The 23,267-nt window shown below is 43.8% G+C and overlaps 1 protein-coding gene across 3 annotated transcripts in view; it reads right to left on the bottom strand.

Annotated features, from left to right (window-relative positions):
• The window catches only part of LOC115481433, a 54,267-nt gene extending 31,478 nt beyond the window's left edge, over positions 1-22,789 (bottom strand). The window contains exon 1 of one of the 3 annotated variants that reach the window (XM_030220545.1): positions 22,772-22,789. The gene's annotated coding sequence lies outside the window, so the exon portion shown is untranslated. Of the gene's footprint in view, positions 1-11,719; positions 12,116-22,771 lie in introns of those variants that run through there. The other 2 variants (XM_030220562.1, XM_030220552.1) reach the window with 2 other exon arrangements.
• Between the last annotated feature and the right edge of the window lie 478 nt (positions 22,790-23,267).

Genomic DNA, 23,267 nt, shown 5'->3' with positions numbered 1-23,267 from the left:
TTTTTTGCCAGCCTCTATGCCAGCCTCAAATGTCATACTCCGGTCCATCGCAGCAGTATGCAGGTCCTTGGAGCAGTTTTAGTGGGTGCAGAGGACTTCAGGCAGGCAGACCCAGGCCCATCCCCCCCTACCTGTTACACTTATGGTGCAAAATGTGAGCCCTTCAAAACCCACCCGAAACCCACTGTACCCACATGTAGGTGCCCCCCTTCACCCCTTAGGTCTATGGTAGTGGTGGATAGTTGTGGGGAGTGGGTTTTGGGGGGCTCAGCACCCAAGGTAAGGGAGCTATGTACCTGGGAGCAATTATTGAAGTTCACTGCAGTGCCCCCTAGGGTGCCTGGTTGGTGTCCTGGCATGTAAGGGGGACCAGTGCACTATGAATCTTGGCCCCTCCCACGACCAAAGGACTTGGATTAGGTCAGATTTGAGATGGCCGGCTTCAGTTTCCATTATGGCTAAAAATCGAGGCCAGCCATCTCTAAGTGCGGTGATCTCAACGTTTCGACTAAATGTTGAGATTTGGCCGGCCCCAACCGTATTATCGAAACGAAAGATGGCCGCCCCTCTCGTTCGATAATACGGTTCGTCCCGCCCCTTCGTGGAGATGGCCGCCCCTTAGACATGGCCGGTCTCGTTCGAAAATGCCCCTCTTTGGCTCTTAAGCAGAGTTTACCATTTTCGCAAATGTAGAATCTGCAGTGAAGATACGGATTTTTTAAAAAGCAGCAAAACATTTGGTAAATTACTTACAAAAATGGGGTTATTCTAAGCAATTACTAAGCTGTTGTTATAAAAGGGCTAAATATAACCGTAGAGAACATCTGTTGCAACCAAGGATAAACAACCAGGAAGAATGTACTGTAAACACATTTGTAACCAAATATACTACAGGAGCTAAGCAATTAGCTTAAATATTGTGACGACATTGGAAGACAGTACAAACACATTCTGTATTTGAAAAGAATGTGTTCAGAATGGTTTATTCAAGGGGAAAAAACTTACAGGAGATTTTAAGGTATGGCAAAGGTGAGTGTTGAAGAGAAAGATACTGATAAAGAAAATGGATATTTCAAATGTAAAAAATGCAAAATGTGCGAAATAACGAAAGAAATTAAAGAATTTAGAAATCCAGAAATCAAGCAAATTTATTAATTAAGACAACATACAGATTGCACCAGAAAATTTGTGATATATATAATTGAGTGCCCATGTGGAAGGTGGTATGTAGGAAAAACTATTAGATCTTTTCGCACTAGAATGAACGAATACAGATTATGCATTACTTATCAAAAATGGGACGCTCCAATAGTTTCTCGTTGTATGAAAGAAAATCATCAATTTGAGCAACAGAGATGCTTTGTTATAGATCAAGTTCAAGAAAGAGCAAGAGGGGGTGGGGGACAGGGGAAAATTATTATTACAAAAAGAACAGAGATGGATACATACGCTTAACACTATGGAACCAAAAGGTTTAAATTTAATGAATGAATGGAAAGTATTCATTTAAAAATAAAAACAAGGTTTATTGTCTAGTTCTTAGTAACTGGAAAAGAAGGGGGATTGGTTCTTTAAAAAGGAGGTGCTATGTGAACATTTAATTGGTGAACACTGGACGGTGTCCTAATAAAAAAAAAAAGGGCGCCACATTTGAATGTGTAAACTCATGGATAAAAACACAGAGATGAAGTGTGGTGAGTTTGTTAAATCTACAAAGGCAGTCTGAGCAGTATCCTGTAAATAGCATTGATTTTATATTATACCTTTGTTTGCTTTAGAGAAAATTGAAGACGCCATAGAACGCCAGCAGCTCCTGATGTAGCACATGGATATGAAACGGAGAAGCTCCATAGAGCTTCAGCTGTGCGGGTTGGAATAGTGAACGAACAGTGAATGACTACAGTGCTTTTCAGATAAATTATTGAATTGGACTAAAAGTTTTAAATGATACTCACGTAACAAGGAAGTTATATAAAATCAAAGAAAAAATATAAAAAGTATATGAAATCAACAAGGTGAAAATTAGGAGGAGGGAGAGGTTTTCTGGCTGGTAATGCAAAGAATAGCAGCTATTTATAAACAATAGCCCTATCATGCTGAAGTCTTTCCTCCACCCAAAAGTAAATTCAAGAAGTTAGTAGAAAGTGCATTTTGGGGGGTTGTATTGAAATATATTTATCTACTAGCCAATTTGAATTAATTTTCAAATATCACAGCAAGTGAAATGCCAGGGGCCTGGGGAAGGAAGAAGTGATATAGATCACCTTGAAAAGAAATGATAGAACCTCTGTTGATATGGGTGTTGTCTGCAGACCTCCAACACAATCGGAGGAACTAAATGAAGATCTGGTTACAGATATCTAAAAGCTGGGAAAGAAAAGAGAGGTGCACTTGCTGGGAGTTTTCAACCCATTGGATGCGGATTGGAACGTTGCATCAGTGGAATTGAAAATAAGTAGAGAGATCATGGATGCCTTACAAAGTGCTCTGCTCAGACAAACGGTGATGGAACCCACGAGGGGAGGAGCGATGCTAGATCTAGTGCTTACAAATGGGGAAAGTGTGTCTAATGACTGAGTGGGTGCCCACCAAGGCAGCAGTGATCATCAAACATTTTGGTTTGATATAACAGCTAAAGTGGAGGGCAGCCACTCAGAACTCGGTCCTGGATTTCAAACATGCTGACTTTAGCAAAATGAGGGAATACCTCAAGAAAGAGCTGGCGGGCTGGGAAGACATAAGAGAAGTGGAAAGGCAGTGGTCCAGGCTGAAAATAGGTATAAATATGGCTACTAACCTTTATGTAAGGAGAATAAAAGAAAGAGGAAAAGGAAACTGATATGGTTCTCCAAGCAAGTAGCTGAAGAAAAAAAGGTAAAGAGTTGGTGTTCATGAAATACAGAAAAAACTCATGAATAGGAACTCAGAGAGGAATACTGGATGAAACTGAAAGAAGCCAAGAAAGAGATACATCTGGCAAAAGCACAAATGGAAGAACAAATGGCTAGAAATGTAAGCAGGGGTGACAAGAATTTTTTCAGGAATATCAGTGAAAGGAGGAAGACTAAAGATGGAACTTTGAGACTGAAAGATGCTGTGAACTGCTATGTGGAGAATGATGAAGAAAAATCAAACGTGCTAAACAAATACTTCTGTTCTGTGTTCATGGAAGAAAATCCTGGAGAAGGACCATGATTGACTGGAAAAGGTACATATGAGAATGGAGTGGATATAGCACCATTCACGGAAGAGTGTTTATGAACAACTTGAAATATTGAAGGTGGACAAAGCCATGGGACCAAACAGGATCCATCCCAGGATATTAAGGGAGCTCAGAGAGGTTCTGGTGGGTCGTCTTAAAGATTTGTTTAATAAATCCTTGTAGACAGGGATGGATTGCAGAAGAGCGAAGGTGGTCGCTCTTCACAAAAGTGGTGACATAGAAGAAGCTGGAAACTACGTGCTGGCAAGCCTCACTTCAGTTATTGGAAAAGTAATGGAAGCGATGCTGAAGGAAAGGATAGTGAATTTCCTGAAAGCCAGTAGGTTACAAGATCCGAGACAACATGGTTTTATCAAAAGTAAATCGTGCCAAATAAATCTTATTGAATTCTTTGACTGGGTGACCAGAGAATTGGATTGAGGATGAGCACTAGATGTAATCTACTTAGATTTCAGCATGGGACACAGTTCCTCATAGGAGGCTCTTGAATAAACTTGACAGGCTAAAGTTAAGATCCAAAGTGGTGAACTGGATTAGGAACTAGTTGACAAACAGATACCACAGGGTGATGGTTAATGGAATTCACTCGGAGGAAGAAAAGGTGAGTAGTGGAGTGCCTCAAGGATCAGTGCTGGGGCCGATTCTGTTCAATATATTTGTGAGCGACATTGCCAAAGGTTTAGAAGGTAAGGTCTGTCTTTTTGTGGATGATATCAAGATTTGTAACAGAGTGGACTCCAGAGGGAGCAGAAAACGTGAAAAAGGATCTGCAGAAGTTAGAAGAATGGTCTAATGTTTGGTAATTAAAATTCAATGCAGAGAAATGCAAAATGATGCACTTAGAGTGTACAATTCCAAGGGACACATATGTGCTAGGTGATGAGAGGCTGATATGCACAGACAGGGAGAGGGATCTTGGGGTGATAGTATCTGAGGATCTGAAGGTGATGAACAGTGTGACAAGCCATAGCCACACCCCTAAACTCTGGAATTTGTTGCCAGAGAATGTAGTACAATCAGTTAGCTTAGCGGAGTTTTAAAAAGGTTTGGATGGCTTCCTAAAGGAAAAATCCATAGACTATTATTAAAATGGACTTGGGGAAAATTTACTGCTTATTTCTAGGATAAGCAGCATAAAATGTATTGTACTTTTTTGGGGATCTTGCCAGGTACTTATGACCTGGATTGGCCACTGTTGGAGACAAAATGCTGGGCTTGATGGACCTTTGGTCTTTCCCAGTATGGCAATATTTATGTACTTATGATGCTAGGCTGTATAGAGAGAGGTGTAACCAGTAGAAGAAAGGAAGTGTAGTTGCCTCTGTACAAGTCGTTGGTGAGGCCCCACCTGGAGTATTGTGTTCAGTTTTGGAGGACGTATCTCGCTAAAAATGTAAGAAGACTTCAAGCGGTCCAGAGGTAGGTGACAAGAATGATATGGGGCTTGCACCAAAAGACATATGAGAAGAGACTGAAAGACCTAAATGTGTATACCCAATAGGAAAGGAGGAACAGGGGAAATATGATGTTTAAATACTCAAAAGCAGGGGCGTAGCCAGACCTTGGCAAGAGGGAGGTCCAGAACCTGGGGTGGGGGGCACAGTTTAGCCCACCTTCCCCAGCCGCCGACCCCCCTTCCCACTTTGGACCCCCTGCTGCCGCAGTCGCCGCCAGGCACCTTTGCTGGTGGGGGTCCCCAACCCCTGCCAGCCGAAGTCTTCTTCAGCGCTGGTCGACTCCGGCGCCTTCACTGATGATCTGTTTATAACTCCTGACGTCCTGCGTGCACATCCTGTATGTAGCCCCATGCAGGACGTGCATGCAGGATGTCAGGAGTTAGAAACAGATCATCAGCGCAGGCGCCGGAGTCGACCAGTGCTGAAGAAGACTTTGGCTGGCGGGGGTTGGGGACCCCCGCCACCAAAGGTACATGGCGGCGGCGGCGGCACGGGGGGGGGCTCAGCGGCGGGAAGGGGGGTCCAAAGTGGTGGGGGAGGGTCGGCGGCAGGGGGGGGGTCAAAAATAGAGGGGGCCAGGGCTTAATCTGTGGGGCCCATGCCCCCATGGCCCCACCTAGCTATGCCCCTGCTTGAAAGGTATTAATATAGAAACAAATATTTTCCAGAGAAGGAAAAATAGTAAAACTAGAGAACATGAATTGAGATTGCAGGGTGGTAGACTTAGGATTATTGTCAGAAAATTCTTTTTCACAGAGATGGTGGATGCCTGGAATGATCTCCTGAGGGAGGTGGTTAAAAAAGAAACTGTGGTGGATGAACACAGAGGATCTCTAATTAGAAAATAAATACACAGAGGATCTCTAATTAGAAAATAAATGATATAAAAACAAAACTTGAAGGATTGCATATGTGTTTGCATGTCAAGTGGTGCTTAGATGGCAACTCTGGATACATGCTGGGCTGGCTTGCACGGTCTGAATCCCACATATTGTGATCCAGTTTCGGGTGGGCTGCAGAGAGTTTCGACAGAAACTGCAGTGGTTTGGAATATGAGGACAGTGCCAAGCAGACTTTTACGGTCTTTGTCCCACAAATGACAAGACGGATTTGGATAGGCTGGAGTGGGCTTTGACAGCAACTCCAGTAGTTGGAACGTAAGGACAGAGCCGGGCGGACTTCTATGGTCTGTGTCCCAGAAACAGCAAAGAAAGACCATGAATTAGCGGGTTGTTTAGCAGTATGTTTTGCAGTTGAGAAACAACCCGCTAATTCGTTACACAGTGAGGTCTCCAGAAGAACCTGTAAGTGAAATGGGTCCGTCGCGATCACACTGTTATTTACTTCCTTCCGCTAAGACTGAACGATCGATTATTGGGATACTATTATTATTTATTTATTTTATTTAATACATTTATACCCCACATTTTCCCACTTGGTTATTATAAAGATAAGTGTCTCTTTTCAGTGATTACAGTTTGATTTGCATTCACTTTATTGAACACTAAAGAAGGTTTGTATGTTCATTATTTATGGAACTAGAGTTATGAAGATTGACCTATAATTACTGTTTTAACTTTGTGCATGTTAGTTCACTGAAATAGGGGCCCTTTTACTAAGACGCATAGAGGGGCATAATCGAACGGGGCGCCAAATTTTCCTGAGGACATCCTTGCAAGATGTCCCCGCGAAGGGGCGGAGAGACCCGCATCATCGAAACAAGATGGGCGTCCATCTTTCATTTCGATAATACTGTTGGGGACGCCCAAATCTCAACATTTAGGTCGACCTTAGAGATGGTCATCCTTAGACTTGGTCGTCCCCGATTTTCGGCGATAATGGAAACTGAGGATGCCCATCTCAGAAACGACCAAATCCAAGCCATTTGGTCGTGGGAGGAGCCAGCATTCATAGTGCACTGGTCCCCCTCACATGCAAGGGCACCAACCGGGCACCCTAGGGGGCACTGCAGTGGACTTCAGAAATTGCTCCCAGGTGCATAGCTCCCTTACCTTGTGTGCTGAGCCCCCCAACCTGCCCCCCCAAAAAAACCCACTCCCCACAACTGTACACCACTACCATAGCCCTTAGGGATGAAGGGGGGCACCTAGATGTGGGTACAGTGGGTTTGTGGTGGGTTTTGGAGGGCTCACATTTACCATGACAAGTGTAACAGGTAGGGTGGATGGGCCTGGGTCTGCCTGCCTGAAGTGCACTGCTGCAGTACCCACTAAAACTGCTCCAGGGACCTTCAAACTGCTGTCATGGAGCTGGGTATGATATTTGAGGCTCGCATAGAGGCTGGAAAAAATATTAAATTTTTTTTAGGGTGGGGGGCGGGGGGTTAGTGACCACTGGGGGAGTAAGGGGAGGTCACTCCCGATTCCCTCCGGTGGTCATCTAGTCATTTAGAGCACATTTTTGTGGCTTCGACATTAACTTCAGAAATTTTAGTACAAGAACAGTGCTGGGCAGACTTCTACGGTCTATGCCCTGAAAATGCAAGGACAAATGAAACTCAGGTATACATAAAAAGCATTGCATACCATGTATAATGAGTTTATGTTGTTGGTCAGACTGAATGGATCGTAGAGGTCTTTATCTGCCTTCATTTACTATATTACTATGTATGTGCTGATGAATATTGGTGGTTAGCCACAGACAAATGATATAAGCAGGCAGGAGCCCCTCCTGCTCGCTTTAATCTTTTTGAATATCGGCCAGTTTGTAAATATTATAACATTGCTGAGATGACAACCTAAAGAAAATTATGGAGGAAGGAGAGGTTATGATCACTTCGGACATTCCCATTCCAGTCAATAAAAAGCTGGATGCAAGAACTCAGGACATAGAGATGAAGGAAAAAAATGACATGGACTATGATGATAATAGAGGTGTTAGTTCCAAACTATTATTTTGTGAACTATGTGGAGAGAGAGATCAAGAAAATGTGGCAGAAAGATACAGAAATATTTCCCATCATTTTAGGTACCAAAGGCTCGATTGCAACAAATCTGCAAGCACATCTTGTAGATTGCCTTTGCATGTTACATCTTATGAACTCCAGAAGGAAGCTCTCTTGGCATGATGCAAGTACTATGGTGAGTGTTAGCAGTAAGCTTAGAGACCCATATCCTGGTTTAGGACTGAGGTTCATTACTACTACTACTACTACTTATCAATTATATAGCGCTACTAGACGTATGCAGCGCTGTACACTGGACATGAAGAGACAATCCCTGCTCGAAAGAGCTTACAATCTAACTAGGACAGACAAACAGGACCAATAAGGGATAAGGGAATTACTAAGGTAGGAATGATAAAAATGGGCGAGAAACAAGCGAGTAAGGGTTAGGAGTTAAAAGCAGTATCAAAAAGGTGGGCTTTTAACCTAGATTTGAATACTGCCAGAGATGGACCTTAACGTACTGGCTCCAGGAAGTCTATTCCAGGCATATGGTGGAGCAAGATAAAAGGAACGGAGTCTGGAGTTAGAAGTAGAGGAGAAGGGTGCAGATAAGAGAGATTTACCCAGTGAATGGAGTTCCCAGGGAGGAGTGTAGGGAGAGATAAGCGCGGAGAGGTACTGAGGAGCTGCAGAGTGAATGCACTTGTAAGTCAATAAGAGGAGTTTGAACTGCATGTGGAAACTGTCATGAGAAGTACAAAAATAAGTTGTGCAAACAGAAATAAGGAGGCGTTTCAGCAGAACCCTGTCTGCGTCCAGAGTTAATATCCTTCAAGATCTTTTTAAGGTTTTTCATAAAGGAACCCCTTACACAGGCTCTGATGTTTGAAGAAGTCCTGCTGTCTAGCCACACTTGAAGGATATTAACTCAGGATGCAGGCACGATTCTACCAAAATGCTACCTTACTTCTCTGTTTACACAATATGTATTCCCCTTGTTATTCACCCGGCAGCAGACAGTGCGGTTAGCTGCTGCCACTGTCATTGAACCAGATATTAAATTCTGGGCCATTTCTGGGGACCAACATTGACTATCTGGGGGGGGGGGGGGGGGGCAAGGTTTTAGCTTAACCGGCTATGTAAATATTCAGCGCTGACCAGTTAAATTAATAGTGGGCAATGATAGGACTGAGTCCAATTTGCCCACAAAACTTAGCCGGACAGTGCTTGAATAGTCGCAATATAGCTGGTTATCCACTATGCGCTAATCACTAATATTCAGCGTAGATAACCAGCTATCTGGCCGGTTAAATAGTACTGAATAGTGGCCCTTTGAGAGTGATTTCCACTGATAAAGTGCAAAAATAACCCAAGTAAGGAAATCTGTATGTTCATGTACCTGTGATGGAGGAATCAGAATTGAGAGGAGCAAAGGGCCTTGTCTCTTTATTCCCGGAATTTACTGCATTACTGTCCAGCTTATAATCGAAACTTTTCGCCGGCGATCTTCCGACATAAATTGGGAGATCACCGGCGATTTCACAAAAGCGGCGAAAAGCGTATAATCAAAAGCTGCTTTTTTGACAGCATCACCGCTTTCCTGTCGCCTCGCCGGCGAAAGTTCAAAGGGGCGTGTCAGCGGCAAAGTGAAGGCGGGGCATGGGCGTGGCTACCCAGATGGCTGGCTTGCGCGGATAATGGAAAAAAACCCGGTGTTAAGCAGTATTTCGCCGGGTTTACTTGGTCCTTTTATTTTCACGACCAAGCCTCAAAAAGGTGCTCCAACTCACCAGATGACCACCGGAGGGAATGGGGGATGACCTCCCCATACTCCCCCAGTGGTCACCAACCCCCTCCCATACTAAAAAAATAAAAATAAAAAACTTTTTTGGCAGCCTGTATGCCAGCCTCAAATGCCGTACCCACCTCCATGACAGAAGAATGTGTTCTATCCTCTGACAGTCTTTCTCTGGTTGTTATGTGGCTCTGGGGTGAGTGTGACACCTTTTCTGTTAGGTGCACTGCAGAGTCACATCAGCAACGCATTGTGGTGGGTGTAGGGTATTGGGCTCTACTCCCATGGTGCATTTTCCCCTGCTAACTGGGTCAGAGTGTGCCCTGTTTTGTTTCCTGTAGTCCATGAGGTAGTGGCCATTTTTGTAAGCCAGTTTTAAATCCCTTTCATGTGTTACCCACGTTAGAAAACTTAGTTATTACCTTGAATGTGGCTGAAAGAGGGCATTGTACAGCATTCTGCCAGCTCTGACCTACTGCTAATCTCAGTACCAGGGAGACTCTGCCAGTGGGGCACAACCTCTGATCTGCAGTTAACTGTGAGTAAACATGCTTATTCAAATAAAGGACTTTTTCTAAGAGATTAGTCTTCAGGTGTCAACTGGTGTGCCAAGGTTATACAGCAGCAACAAGTCCTAGAGGCCTGCGTGTATGCAGGTCCCTGGAGCTCTTTTAGTGGGTACCGCAGTGCACTTAAGGCAGGCGGACCCAGACCCACCCCCCTATCTGTAACACTGGTGCTGGTAATGGGAGCCCTCCAAAACCCACTGTACCCACATGTAGTTGCCCCCTTCACCCCTACGAGCTATGGTAGTGGTGTATATTTGTGGGTAGTGGGTTTTGGGGGGGGGAGTTGGGAGACTCAGCACCCAAGTAAGGGAGCTATGCATGTGGGAGCTGTTTCTGAAGTCCACCGCACTGACCCCTAGGGTGCTCAGTTGGTGTCCTGGCATGTGAGGGGGACCAGTGCACTACAAATGCTGACTCCTCCCACGACCAAATGCCTTGGATGTCGTCGGGTTGGAGATCGCCGGCATTTTTTTCCATTATCGCGGAAAAACACACCCGGCGATGTCAAACCCAGCGAAATCCAAGGCATTTCGCCGGGCTAAACCGTATTATCGAAAAAAAAGATGGCCGGCCATCTTTTTCGATAATACGGTTCCGGCCAGCTGTTGCGCCACAGGTAGAATTGATGGCTGGCGATCTATTTCGCCGGCGACGTTCGATTATGCCCCTCCACGTTACCTCATTTACAGGCACAGTATGGGTTTCTGAAGAGTCATGGGTCATGTCCGGGCTCTGGCATTGATATTGCAATGAAAGATCATGTCATCTCAAAAACAAACTATGAACCTTTCCTCTAGGAACTTGTCCAAACCTTTCTTAAAATTTGTAATATCATGTTTTGTTTGTCTGGATTGTTAGCTTTAGACTGACCTTTTAATGGTTTTCCAGTAAATGGGAATGTCATTGACCTGTAGCGATCGATCTAAAGTTAAAGTTAGTTCTGAATGTCTAACAGCTTATTTCCTTTCAGTTTAATGTCCTGTTCCTGCAAGCTGGGAGGAAGTGTCATGAAGCTGTATCTCATAAAAGAATGAGAACAGCAAAAGCATTTTTCCATGCGTAAATACCATCACACCAATCAAACAGATCAGACACAATGGCGTATTCCTTCTATATCCATTTGCAAACTTGTGCATTTCTAGGTGGGGGAATCAGCGGGGAGAGATGTTACAGTGTGTCTCGTGAAGGTGGCAGGGCTGTTGTGTTGTGTGGAAGGGGGCGTGGGGAGGGAGTCTGTATTTGTGTCTATTTTGAGAATGTACTGAAGGATGGTGGGATATGTGAGGATGAAGATAGGGTACCTTTCTATGTGTGTGGGGGAGGAGGCGTAGGATTAGGGGAGGAGATGAAGGGTTTGGCGGTGTGTGTGAGGGAGTAGGTAGGGATGAGGAGTATAGGAATGTGTGTGTATCTGAGGAGTAAGGAGCATGTGGGTATGTATGAGTAAGGGTTGGGAATGAAGATGAGGGTGATGGTGGGGCTGAGAAACATGTATGTGGATGTGTGTGTGTGTGTGGGGGGGGGTTGTATGTGTTAGGGTAAAGGTGGTAGTGAGGGTGTATATATTTGTGGATGGAAGGGTAGGGATGACAGGGTTGGGGTTGAGGTGAGAGGACAGAGCCTATCATATTCATGCACTTTGCCTCTGGCCTCTTTCTCTCTACTCCCCCTCCACCATGCACTCTCACCCCTCTTCTCTATCCCCTACTATCTCCACTCCCCATTCCACCCCCTCCTCACACCTATTTCTAAACTTTTTATTTTTACCTCTATGGCTTCCGTCGTTATTGTGTAGCTTCTCTTCTGGCAGCAGACAAATGAGAACTTTGCCATAGACCAATCACCACCAGCAGAAACTTCAGCTCTTCCAGTCTTCTTGTGCTGCAGGAGTTGAATCTCCACCAGCAGATGTTGCAACTTGCAGGCACTTCAGCTCTTTGCTGCTGTGGTAGCTTTCCCAGGCTTCCTGTGCTGGCAAAGGTTGGGTCCCCACTGGCATAACGCTGCAGCCAATCCAGGTACTTGTGATCTGGATTGGCCACTGTTGGAAGCAGGATACTGGGCTAGATGGACCATTGGTCTGACCCAGTATGGCTATTCTTAAGTTCACTGCTGCCAAGGCTCTCCCAGGCTTCTTGGCTTGTGCTGTGGTTCAATCTCCACTTGCAGATGCTGCAGTAGATTTTCCTGTCAATATGTCCTGAAGGAGTGGCCTAGTGGTTAGGGTGGTGGACTTTGGAACTGAGTTCGATTCCCACTTAAGGCACAGGCAGCTCCTTGTGACTCTGGGCAAGTCACTTAACCCTCCATTGCCCCATGTAAGCTGCATTGAGCCTGCCATGAGTGGGAAAAGCGCGGGGTACAAATGTAACAAAAAAAAACAAAACACATAGGTTTGTTTCTGCATAGTCCTGTTTTAGCAGTTCTTCACCTAGAAAAAAAGCTTTGATTTGGGTGATGCAGAATAAAATGAATAACATAAAATAAATTGGTTAGATCACTGAAAGAAGCAGTGAAAGTCAAACAAGCATCTTTAAGAAAAAAAAAACCTGTACTCTCCAGCCACTGCTCGATTTCAGCTCCCTACCTGGAAGTGTTGTGCAAAAGTGTGCAAAAGTGCCAGTCGATCCACTCTAGTTCTAACTGTGCCCTGGAATAATGTCCCTGCACTAATTTCAAAACTGCCCTAAAATAAAGCAGAAATGAGGAAAATTTTAAAGCAACATTAGGAAATGTTTGGGGGGGTTTTCATGGGAAGGTTGGTGGATGCTTGGAATAGCCTCCCAGTGGAGGTGATTAGAATAGACTCAGAGGATCTCCATTTAGTAAGAGGATTGAATTAAAGTTTACTTGATTTCCAGTCACAGCAAATCATAAATAACTTTCACACCTCAAAAAAGCATAAAGCGGAGTAACCTGCATGGAGAGGCAGTTACAAACCAATCCACATCACTGGGCAGACTGGATGGACTGAGCTGGTCTTTATCTGCTGTCATTTATTAATGTTACTAAAGTAAAACTGGCTTTTTACAACAACGCTGTAGCTGGTTAAAAAACTTTTTCTATGGGCTACACAATAAATGTTCATGTGTAAACAACAGCCATAGCAGTTGAGACTTTTCCCTCATTAGCAATTTAACATCTGCTTTACAAACATTTAAAAAATTTCCCCCACATAGCTAAAATTTCTTGGCAGATAATCACTGTGGTCACAAAATCAGGCAAGCAAAGAAAGGATCAGTTTGGGGCTCGTGGCGTGGATTGTTTGATTTTTCAAATTTGGCATAACATTCAGTGCTAACGGGGTAAGGGCTGAGATCCTGAGGAACTGGCTTCAATTCGCACCGCAGCTCCTTGTGACTCTGGGCAAGTCACTTAACCCTCTATTGCCCCGAGTACAAATAATAGATTGTGAGCCCTTTTGGGACAGAAAGTACCTGTACAGATATTTGTATGTGAACTGCTCTATGCCTTTGTGTAGGCTTGAGCGGTATAACAAATGTGTTCAATAAATAAATAAATAATACAAATTCCCAGTTTAGTGCAAACCAAAAGTCTGCAGACTGACTTTTTGATTGTAGAAATATTCGTTTTGCTTAGATTCTCCAAAACTATGTGCATACCTTTATCAAGGGCTCAAATCAAAGATATCAATGAACATAGCTTTATCCACAGATAGATGGTGCAATTAGCAAAGCCACCACATCTGAGGTGAAAATGCAGAAAAGGCTTTGGTTATTGCTGTCTTTAGATAATATTTGGTTATTTCTGTCTGTAGATTAATATTTCCCTATGTGGTGGCCACACAGGTGGCTGTCCTAAATCTAACCACAGAAGTTTTGTTTTAACCTGAATTTAATAGGGTCAGGGGGTTCATCATTTTCTAGCAACATCTCTGTCTGTTTAGGACTTTGTTAGGGGAGATACAGGTTTATTTTTTCTCTTTCCCTTTCACCCTGTCTGGCAAACAACAGGTAGTGCTGTAATATGGCTGAATAACGTTTGACCTTTTCATAGTCTGTTACTCCGGAACTTAGAAGAATACTGCTCATTTCTTCATTGAGCCTTTGAACGCACCCATTCTAATATTTTCATGGGGTGCCGGAGGATCTCTTAAATAATTGAGCTGCTGGCTAGGGATCAAGTACATCTTTTCAGTGTACTGCATTACCAATAAAGCTTGTAATCAGCGGTAAGGCAAAGCATAGCAATGATCCAATAAAGCCCTCAGACTGCACCCCCAGCTTCTTCTTTGTTTAAAGAGGTATCTTTTTGTCCCCAAGACTCTTTATAACATGCCTTTGTCTTTTCAGGATGCAAATCGGGTGCTGTGATAATGGTATGTTACTTTTCAGAGTATTTAGGGCTATCTCCGCTACAGCCGCTATTAAGTTATCTGAAGCGATACCAAGGATGGCCTATCTCTGGAGGGGCAGAGCCAGAACTAAAAATTTAAAAACTCCATGTTCCTCTTCAGATGGTTAGACATGTTGTTGCCTGTGAGAGTACAATTACAGTATGTGGAAAAAGCCACGGCTTGCCACTTCTTTTTATAAGCGCCTGCTGTTTTCTAACCGTATACGCCCATCAAAGTGGGGGAAAGATGTCCTCAATCTGTAAGCCTCGGGTGTCAACCCCTTCAAATCCATGACAAGATAGCCATACGTTTTTAAGTAGCATCTTCAAAGGCCTCGAGAAAGAAACGCGTCTTGCCTGGATATATTTGTCTGGTGAGAACAGCTATCTGTTGTTTATCTCTTGGATTCTTAAACAATACCATATATTTTGTATTTAAGGTGATTGTGCAACTTGTTCTGCCTTGACAAAAAATTGTACAATATATATAATACTTAAATTTCTGTGATGTGGGTATTTGGTAAAGGCTTTTTCAATCTCATCATTTTTACAACCAGGTTTACTTTATGGGGTGGAAACAACAGATCATCGTTAAATGTTACCAGCAATGAATCCATAAAATGTATCAACGATTTGACAATTCTTCATACATAACATAAGCATTGCTACACTGGGACAGACCAAAGGTCCATCAAGTCCAGCATCCTGTTTCCAACAGCAGCCAATCCAGGTTACAAGTACCTGGAAAGATCCCAAAGCAGTACAATATATTTTATGCCGCTTATTCTAGAAAGTCCATCTTAATAATGGCTTATGGACTTTTAGAAAGTTATCCCAAACCTTTTTTAAACCTCACTAAGTTAACTACTTTTACCACATTCTCTAACAATGAATTCCAGAGTTTAATTACACGTTGAGTGAAGAAATATTTTCTCTGATTTGTTTTAAATTTAGTACTTTGTAGCTTTATTGTGTGCCCCCTAGTATTTTTGGAAAGAGTAAACAAGCAATTCATGTGTACCCATTCCATAGGTTGCCAACAGGTGTAACACCATATGATTTTTTTTTTTTTATATCTTTATTTATACATTACATATATACAGTACCAAGAATACCTCTTGTACAATCAAGGAGAACAGTAAGAACAATTTTACACAAAGAACAATCTCAATCAACATACTCTCCCGCCTCCCCTATTAGTCCACATCTAGGGCCAGGAACCAAGCCACTATTCTGGGAAAAATAAAACCAAAATAAACCCACTCAAAAAAAGGCTCTGAAGGGAGTCATGGAAGGCCATTATAACTGAGGTGGCGATGTAACCACCGCCCCGGGTGCCAGAGAAGGAGTCCCCCTGTCCCCCCGGGAATCCAGGAGCGCTTTCAATTGAACCGGTTCAAAAAACACATATTTTACAGCGTTCAACTTCACCACACATTTACAGGGATAATTGAGCCAAAAAAGGCCCCCCAACTGAAACACAGTGGGGCGCAACTTAAGAAAAGCTTGTCGCCTCCTCTGCGTTACCTTGGTCACATCAGGATACATCCGTACTTGTACATTCAAAAACTTTTCTTTCCGATATTTAAAGAATAACTTCAAAATCCTATCTCTATCTATCTGTGTAACAAATTGCACTATGAGAGTAGCTCGCTCCCGTTGCCCCTCTTCCCCCTCCAACTCCCAAATAAAGTCCAAGGTATCAAACCGCCCAGCAGTCTCCTCGCTAGCAGCCCGCTCTCCTTGAACCCCTCTCTTAAAAGGCTGCAAGTAATAGATCTGCGAGATAGGCGGGCATGCCGGCTCAGACACCTTCAGCACCTCAAAGAGGTATTGTTTAAAAGTCATTATCGGTGCAGTCAACTGTTGTCTAGGAAAATTTATCACTCGCAGAGTATTAGCCCTCTGCCGATTTTCAAGCGCCTCAATCTTCCTATGCAACCATTTATTGTCAGTGATCATAGTAGTTTGAACTGCCTGAACCGATTTAATAGCCAAATCATGGGCCTCCGCTCTTTCTCCCACAGTCCTTATTTGCAAGCCCAACTGAGCAACAGTCTCGGTTGGAAGCTGAGAGGCCTGTGATAATAGTAACATTTTCTGGGACAATGAAGTTTCCAAAGTACGCAGTGCATCCCAAATAGTTTCCAGTGTAAAGTTTGGAGGTTTTGGCAAAAGTGAAGACTTACTCAAAACTTCAGCGCTCCTCTGGGATCCCATAGAGAAACCGGCCTCCTCCTCCATCTGTTGCCCCCCTGGAGCGCCGCCTCCCTGCACGCTGGAACTCCCCCCTTCCGGGGTGTGCTGTGCACTCCTGCCAAGAGCAGGTCCTGACTCTGAGCCGTCCGCCCCCTCCTCGGAGGCCAGGAAGCCCCGTCCACTCTCAGCTCTCACCGTCGCAGGCATGGGAGGCGGTTCCCTCACCTCCTGGCTGAGCTCCGTCTCAGGCAGCAGGGACGCTTCGCCTCTCTCCGCCCCTCCCGGCAGCAAGACTCCCGAGCTCAGCTGACTGCCTCCCACCACCACGAAGCGATCCATCGCGCCTGAAGCAGGTCCCGCGGGCGCCCCAGGACCAGGCACCCGCTTACCCTTACGCTTCGGCATTTTCCAGGTAAACAAAGTTGTAGGAAAAACTCCACCGAGCTACTTCGCCGCGCTCCCCTCAGGCCGCCATCTTGGTTCCCTCCCTCTACAGCTGTAACACCATATGATTTGATTGGGTTTCATGTTGAACGTAACAGTGGCGTGTTCTAACAATTTTTTAACAAATAAACTTTTACCACTATTGGAGGGCCCCCCTGTGATGCATGAGAAGGGGTGGTGAAAGCGAACATCAAACTTGTCAGTAGCCATAGTGAAAATGCAAGCTCCCAACCACCTCCGGATCGTAGTAAATACTGCTTAGGATTTTTTTGTACATGACTTCATAGGGCAGCACATGTTTCAACTCTAGCACTACAGGGTGGGTGGGGAGCCATATAAGGGAGGGTGTAGGATTAGCCACATGTGCATGTTGCACCTCTCTATGTACAAGGGCCTGACTACAGCTGGTTGGGTTGATGGTTTTGCTAAATGAGAGGTAGAGGCAGAGCTTGGAATCCTTGTAAGTTTGATGATGGCTAGGGAAAAAGGGGAGAGGGCCACGCTGGAGCATGCAGACCTAGGCACAGCTCACGGGCTTCTGCATGTAAAACGAGGCTATAGATAGAGAACAAGGTGGGGGCCGGTGGGACAGAAGCAGACAGTGAGAGGTTTGCTTATCTGTAAACTTGTATGTCTTGAAAACAGGAGGGATGGGGTAGAGGAAGGGGGAGTAGGGGGAGGCTACTGCTTAAGTACTCCTTTATCCTCACCTCTTTATTCCTCTACCCGTAATTGTTCTGTCTGTCTCATGTCTTATCTAGATTGTAAGCTCTTTGAGCAGGGACTGTTTTTTTTTGTGTATGGTGTGCAGCGCTGCGTATGCCTTGTAGCGCTATAGAAATGATAAGTAGTAGTAGTAGTAGAAGTATACAGTTCTTGGAAGGAGCAGAGCTGGGACTCCCTATGCTAGGGAAAAGAGGGGGCAGGTGGAGGCTATAGCCCCCTATTGATCTCACACAGTGAACAGTGTATTTACTGGAAAAAGCAAACATCTCAGAGCTAGGATTTTGTTGAAAATCATTGAGAAACCAGGGAAATTGAGCCTGCTTCTTGGAAGGGGCAGAGCTGAGATTCCGCTGTAAGTTTTGTTGCTAGCTAGGGGGAAGGGGAGGGTGTTGCTGGTGATGGCAATAGACCCTATTGATCTCACACAGACAGTGTGAAAAAGCAAACAGCAGGCTGGAGTTCCTGATCTCACACAGACAGAATAGTTTGCTTTGCTCTGCAGTGTGAATGGAATTGAAAACCTAACGAGTTGAATGTGAAACCTAAAATGGCTATCATTCAGTAAAAACAAAAGTAAGCACAAGGTAGCTTTTTGAAAGAAAAATTATAAGAAAAAGAAAACAGAGGGGCATAATCGAACGGGCGCCCAAGTTTTCCTGGGGCCGTCCTTGCAGGATGGCTCCATGAAGGAGCGGGGAAACCTGTATTATTGAAACAAGATGGGCGTCCATCTTTCGTTTCGATAATACTGTCGGGGACGCCCAATTCTCAACATTTAGGTCGACCTTAGAGATGGTCGTCCTTAGGTCATCCTTAGAGATGGTCATCCCCAGTTTTCGGCGATAAAGGAAACCGAGGATGCCCATCTCAGAAACGACCAAATCCAAGCTATTTGGTCGTGGGAGGAGCCAGCATTCGTAGTGCACTGGCCCCCCTCACATACCAGGACACCAACCGGGCACCCTAGGGGACACTGCAGTGGACTTCAGAAATTGCTCCCAGGTGCATAGCTCCCTTCCCTTGGGTGCTGAGCCCCCCAACCCCCCCCCTAAAACCCACTCCCCACAACTGTACATCAATACCATAGCCCTAAGGGGTGAAGAGGGGCACCTACATGTGGGTACAGTGGGTTTCGGTGGGTTTTGAAGGGTTCACATTTACCACCACAAGTGTAACAGGTAGGGGGGGGGGGGATGAACCTGGGTCTGCCTGCCTGAAGTGCACTGCACCCAATAAAACTGCTCCAGGGACCTGCATACTCATGGAGCTGGGTATGACATTTGAGGCTGGCAAAAAAAATTTTTAAAGTTTTATTTTAGGGTAGGAGGGGGTTAGTGACCACTGGGGGAGTAAGGGGAGGTCATCCCCGATTCCCTTCGGTGGTCATCTGGTCAATTCGGGCACCTTTTTGAGGCTTGGTCGTAAGAAAAAATAGACCAAGTAAAGTCGCCCAAGTGCTCATCAGGAACGGCCTTCTTTTTTCCATTATCGGCCGAGGACGCCCATCCCTTAAGCATGCCCCAGTTCCGCCTTCGCTACGCTGCTGACACGCCCCCATGAACTTTGGTCATCCCCGCAATGGAAAGCAGTTGAGGGCGCCCAAAATCGGCTTTCGATTATGCCGATTTGGGCGACCCTGAGAGAAGGACGCCCATCTCCCGATTTGTGTCGGAAGATGGCCGCCCTTCTCTTTCAAAAATAAGTCTGAAAATGTCTCTTTCCCGTAAGAAAAAAAGTTAAGAAACAGCTTTAAAAATAAGCACAAGGTATCCTTTTGAAAGAAAAAAATTATAAGAAAAAGAAAACAAAAATGTCTATTTTCTTTCCTATGAGAAAAAAAAGGTTCAGCTGAACATGCGCAATTAAATTCTGCCAAGGCTGTAGGGGGCGGTGTCAGGTTTTTTTTTACATCAGTTCCCTACACATGATCTCATCCAAGATGGCAGCTAGTAGTGGACAAACAAAGAGAAAAATGACTGTGGCTCTAAAAAATCAAATTAGACAAAAATGTTGAAGAGTCCAGTATTGATGCAAGATATATATTACTAATCTTACTAGCACGAGGAAAAACCTCAATACACCAGAATGCTGACTTGAGTTCTAGCGTCTTTCATTGGGGTTGTGATGATTATCATTGGTCTTAAAACCTCGTAGTATATTTTTTCAAATTTTTTAATCCATTTTTATTTATCAAATTTTAGTCCTTAGTTTAAAATATATATTTGTTTTTTTTATATTTGTTTCAGTTTCTTACTGCAAATAACTTTTATTCATTGTTTATTCCAAAAACACTTATGCTAGTCTTATTTCTAAAAGAAAAAAAGTCGAGCACTTAGCTTGATTTTCTTATGCTTAATGCCAACAATCAAAGGAAGGAGTAAGAAAAAAGGATCTCTTGTTCTTGAGGATCTCTTGAAAGGAAAGACCATCAAGTTTATCAGATATTCTGGGCTGATTCCATTAAACAACAGGACTGGTGCTGAAGTGGCTTCTCCAGAAGGCTGGTACTGTGCAGACTTCTATGGTTTGTGTCCCAAAAATGGCAAAGACAGATCAGGATATGCTGGAGTGGGCATTGAAGGCAACTCCTGTAGTTGGGAAGGAAGGTCAGTGCCAGGCAGACTTCTATGGTCTTTTCTGAAAATGGCAGACAAATCAGGATAGGCTGAAGTGGGGGGGTTCGATGGCAATTCCAGTAGTTGGGTAAGTTGGGAAGTAAGGCCAATGCTGGGCAGACTTCTACAGTAATAGAAGTAATCACGTATTTTATGATACCAGAGATAGGGATATTTTGATTTTGGATTTTGTTAGTGGCCAAAAAGGTCTAAGGCAGGTCAGGGTCAAGTATGCATTTTTTACATCACATTTATGTCATATGCTATGAGTGTGGTTGTTATGTATCTGTATGGGGGAGGGGAAGATATCGTAAGGTTAAAATTAGAGAATGAAATATTGTTAATTAGCAATATGGTTAGATTTTTGGTTTAATTGTTATCATAATAAATGTGATTATGATGAGGCTGTAATAATAAAACCACTCTTTAGACTATCGGCAAGGAGGGACACTTTAGAATGGATGTACAACTCAGAAAATGGATGTCTGAACGTCACATACAGATGTCCATTTCCCATGTACTTTAGAACTGGATCTGTCAACGTACAGCCTGTTCTAAAGTACTTGAGAAATGAACATCCAAGTGCTAGCTTCGTCCAGCATGAACATCCATTTTACAAACCAAAACATCCAAACTATGAATGAGGCAAAACAAGGGACATGGATGTCTGTTGCGATGTATTATGCTTAGTAATACTGCCTTTCCATAGCAGAACAAGGAACTTTCAATCAAAGAATCTTCATTGTAAATGTGACGCCTAATGGGTAGAGCAGCCAGCTATAGAGATCCACAGGTCACAGGTTCAAGTCTCACTATAACTCTGTTATTTTGTCTTTTTTTTTTAATTGTGAGCTTGCCAGGGACAGAAAATTACCTTCTGTGACTTCCCTTACTCCATCCAGTGGTGAATTGTTCAACTAGAGCACCTTTCTATATCATTTGTATGTCCATACATTACAAAAGTCTAAATGCCAGTTTTCAGGCATCCAAAACATGACTAGAGCTTCAAAACTAAACACCATGAATGTAAGAACATAAGCATTGTCATACTAGGACAGACCAAAGGTCCATCAAGCCCAGGATCCTGTTTCCAACAATGGCCAATCCAGGTCACAAGTACCTGGCAAGATCCAAGAACAGTAAAACAGATTTTATGCTGCTTATCCTAGAAATAAGCAATGGATTTTCCCCAAGTCCATTTTAATAATGGCTTATGGACATTTCTTTTAGGAAAGTACCCAAACCTTGTTTAAACCCTGGTAAGCTAACTGCTTTTTCCACATTCTCTGGCAGCGAATTCCAGAGTTTAATTACCCGTTGAGTGAAGAAATATTTTCTCTGATTTGTTTTAAATTTATTACTTAGTAGCTACATTGCATGCCTCTTAGTCCTTGTATATTTGGAAAGAGTAGACAAACAATTCACGTTTACCCATTCCACTCCACTCAGAATTTTATAGATCTCTATCATATCTCCCCTCAACCATCTCTTCTCCAAGCTGAAGAGCCCTAGCCACTTTAGCTTTTCCTCATAGGGAAGTTGTTTCATCCCTTTTCTCATTTTCATCGGTCTTTTCTATACCTTTCCTAATTCCGCTATATCTTTTCTCAGATGGTGGAGACATTGCTTAAAGTTGGGTATACTGACAGCAGCAATGGTATCACATTGCATTAAATAAAATCATGATTTTAATTCTTTGTGGTGTGTTGTGTTGGAACAACTGCAAATGTCTGAACGTCAGGAGAATCTTGGAAGATTCCTTCAGCAGCATGAACAGAAATGGGTGTTTTATTTGGACACATTAATCCCTAGGGTCTTGAATATTATGGTGGAATGATCTGTGTTCTTTTGAGTAAGGGCATCTATAGTCATAATTAGGAGGTATTTATCTGACACCATCATTTTAAATCTCAGTGTTTTTCCTTTTCTCACAACCATTTTTAAGTCACAGCAGTGATATTTCCCCTGATATAGCAAGACGCAAAACAGAGATTCCCTGTCAGGATGTTGTTGATGAAAGTCTGTTGTGGTGACATTAACTAGCAGCTGGTGCATTGTTGAAAAGCTAAGTCATTTGGCTATAAAATAGCCATAAGCCTATTTCAGTTGTTCTGCACCACCCTGTTAAGGATTGAACAACAGTTAAAGAATTTTTCAAATTACTTTTTATTATATACTATCCAACTGATATTCAGCCTGTGACAGTCAGTATTTTTTTAAAAGCTACCTACTTTCAAGAGCTCTGACTACCAGAGCTCATGCGGGTCCTGGCAGATATTCAACTGCTTAAGACAGTTATGTGGGCCCTGACTGAATATAGTCCAGGACCTACATTAAAAATTATGACTTTCCCTCTGATCCCCTCTCCAACACCCCAATGAGATCCATAGGCCCCCTTCCAACCCCCATAATATGGTGCATATCTCCCTGACAACTCCCCCCACAACACCATAACCCCCTCCCATCCTCCCCCACTTACCAGTCAGGGCCCACCTGACATTCCTGGTGGCCTAGTGGGGTAATGGGATAAAAGCAAAGCTCACTCGCTCCTGCCCCTAGCAGCTGCCTTCACAAAATGGCCGCCATGACCTCTCGAGGCAGCTTTGTGATACTACAAAAGTCAGGGGGTGGAAGAGGGGATATTCAAAATATTTTTTATGTGAGTCTCAGCCAAAATTCAGTGCTGGGACCCACATAGCTTACCAGACTATTTAGGACAGCTTTTGAGCTGCCCTAACTTGACTGGATTAACTATGCGGGTCCCAGCATTGAATATTGCCACTACCTGCATAACTGCCAGTTCCTCCCCAAAGCCGCCCCTGACCTGATCAGTTTTAACATGGGCAGTCAGAGACGATATTCAGCGACATTGCCCACTGAATATTGGGGCTTAGGTGGCTCAAAGTGATTTAAGCAGCCAGCAGCTACTTGAACAACTCACCCCCAAGGCAACTACATCAGGGCCGGGCGCTAAA

This window comes from Microcaecilia unicolor, chromosome 1 (genome assembly GCF_901765095.1).
Source record: "Microcaecilia unicolor chromosome 1, aMicUni1.1, whole genome shotgun sequence".
Lineage (NCBI taxonomy): Eukaryota > Metazoa > Chordata > Amphibia > Gymnophiona > Siphonopidae > Microcaecilia > Microcaecilia unicolor.
This window is presented reverse-complemented; position numbering and strand designations above follow the sequence as displayed.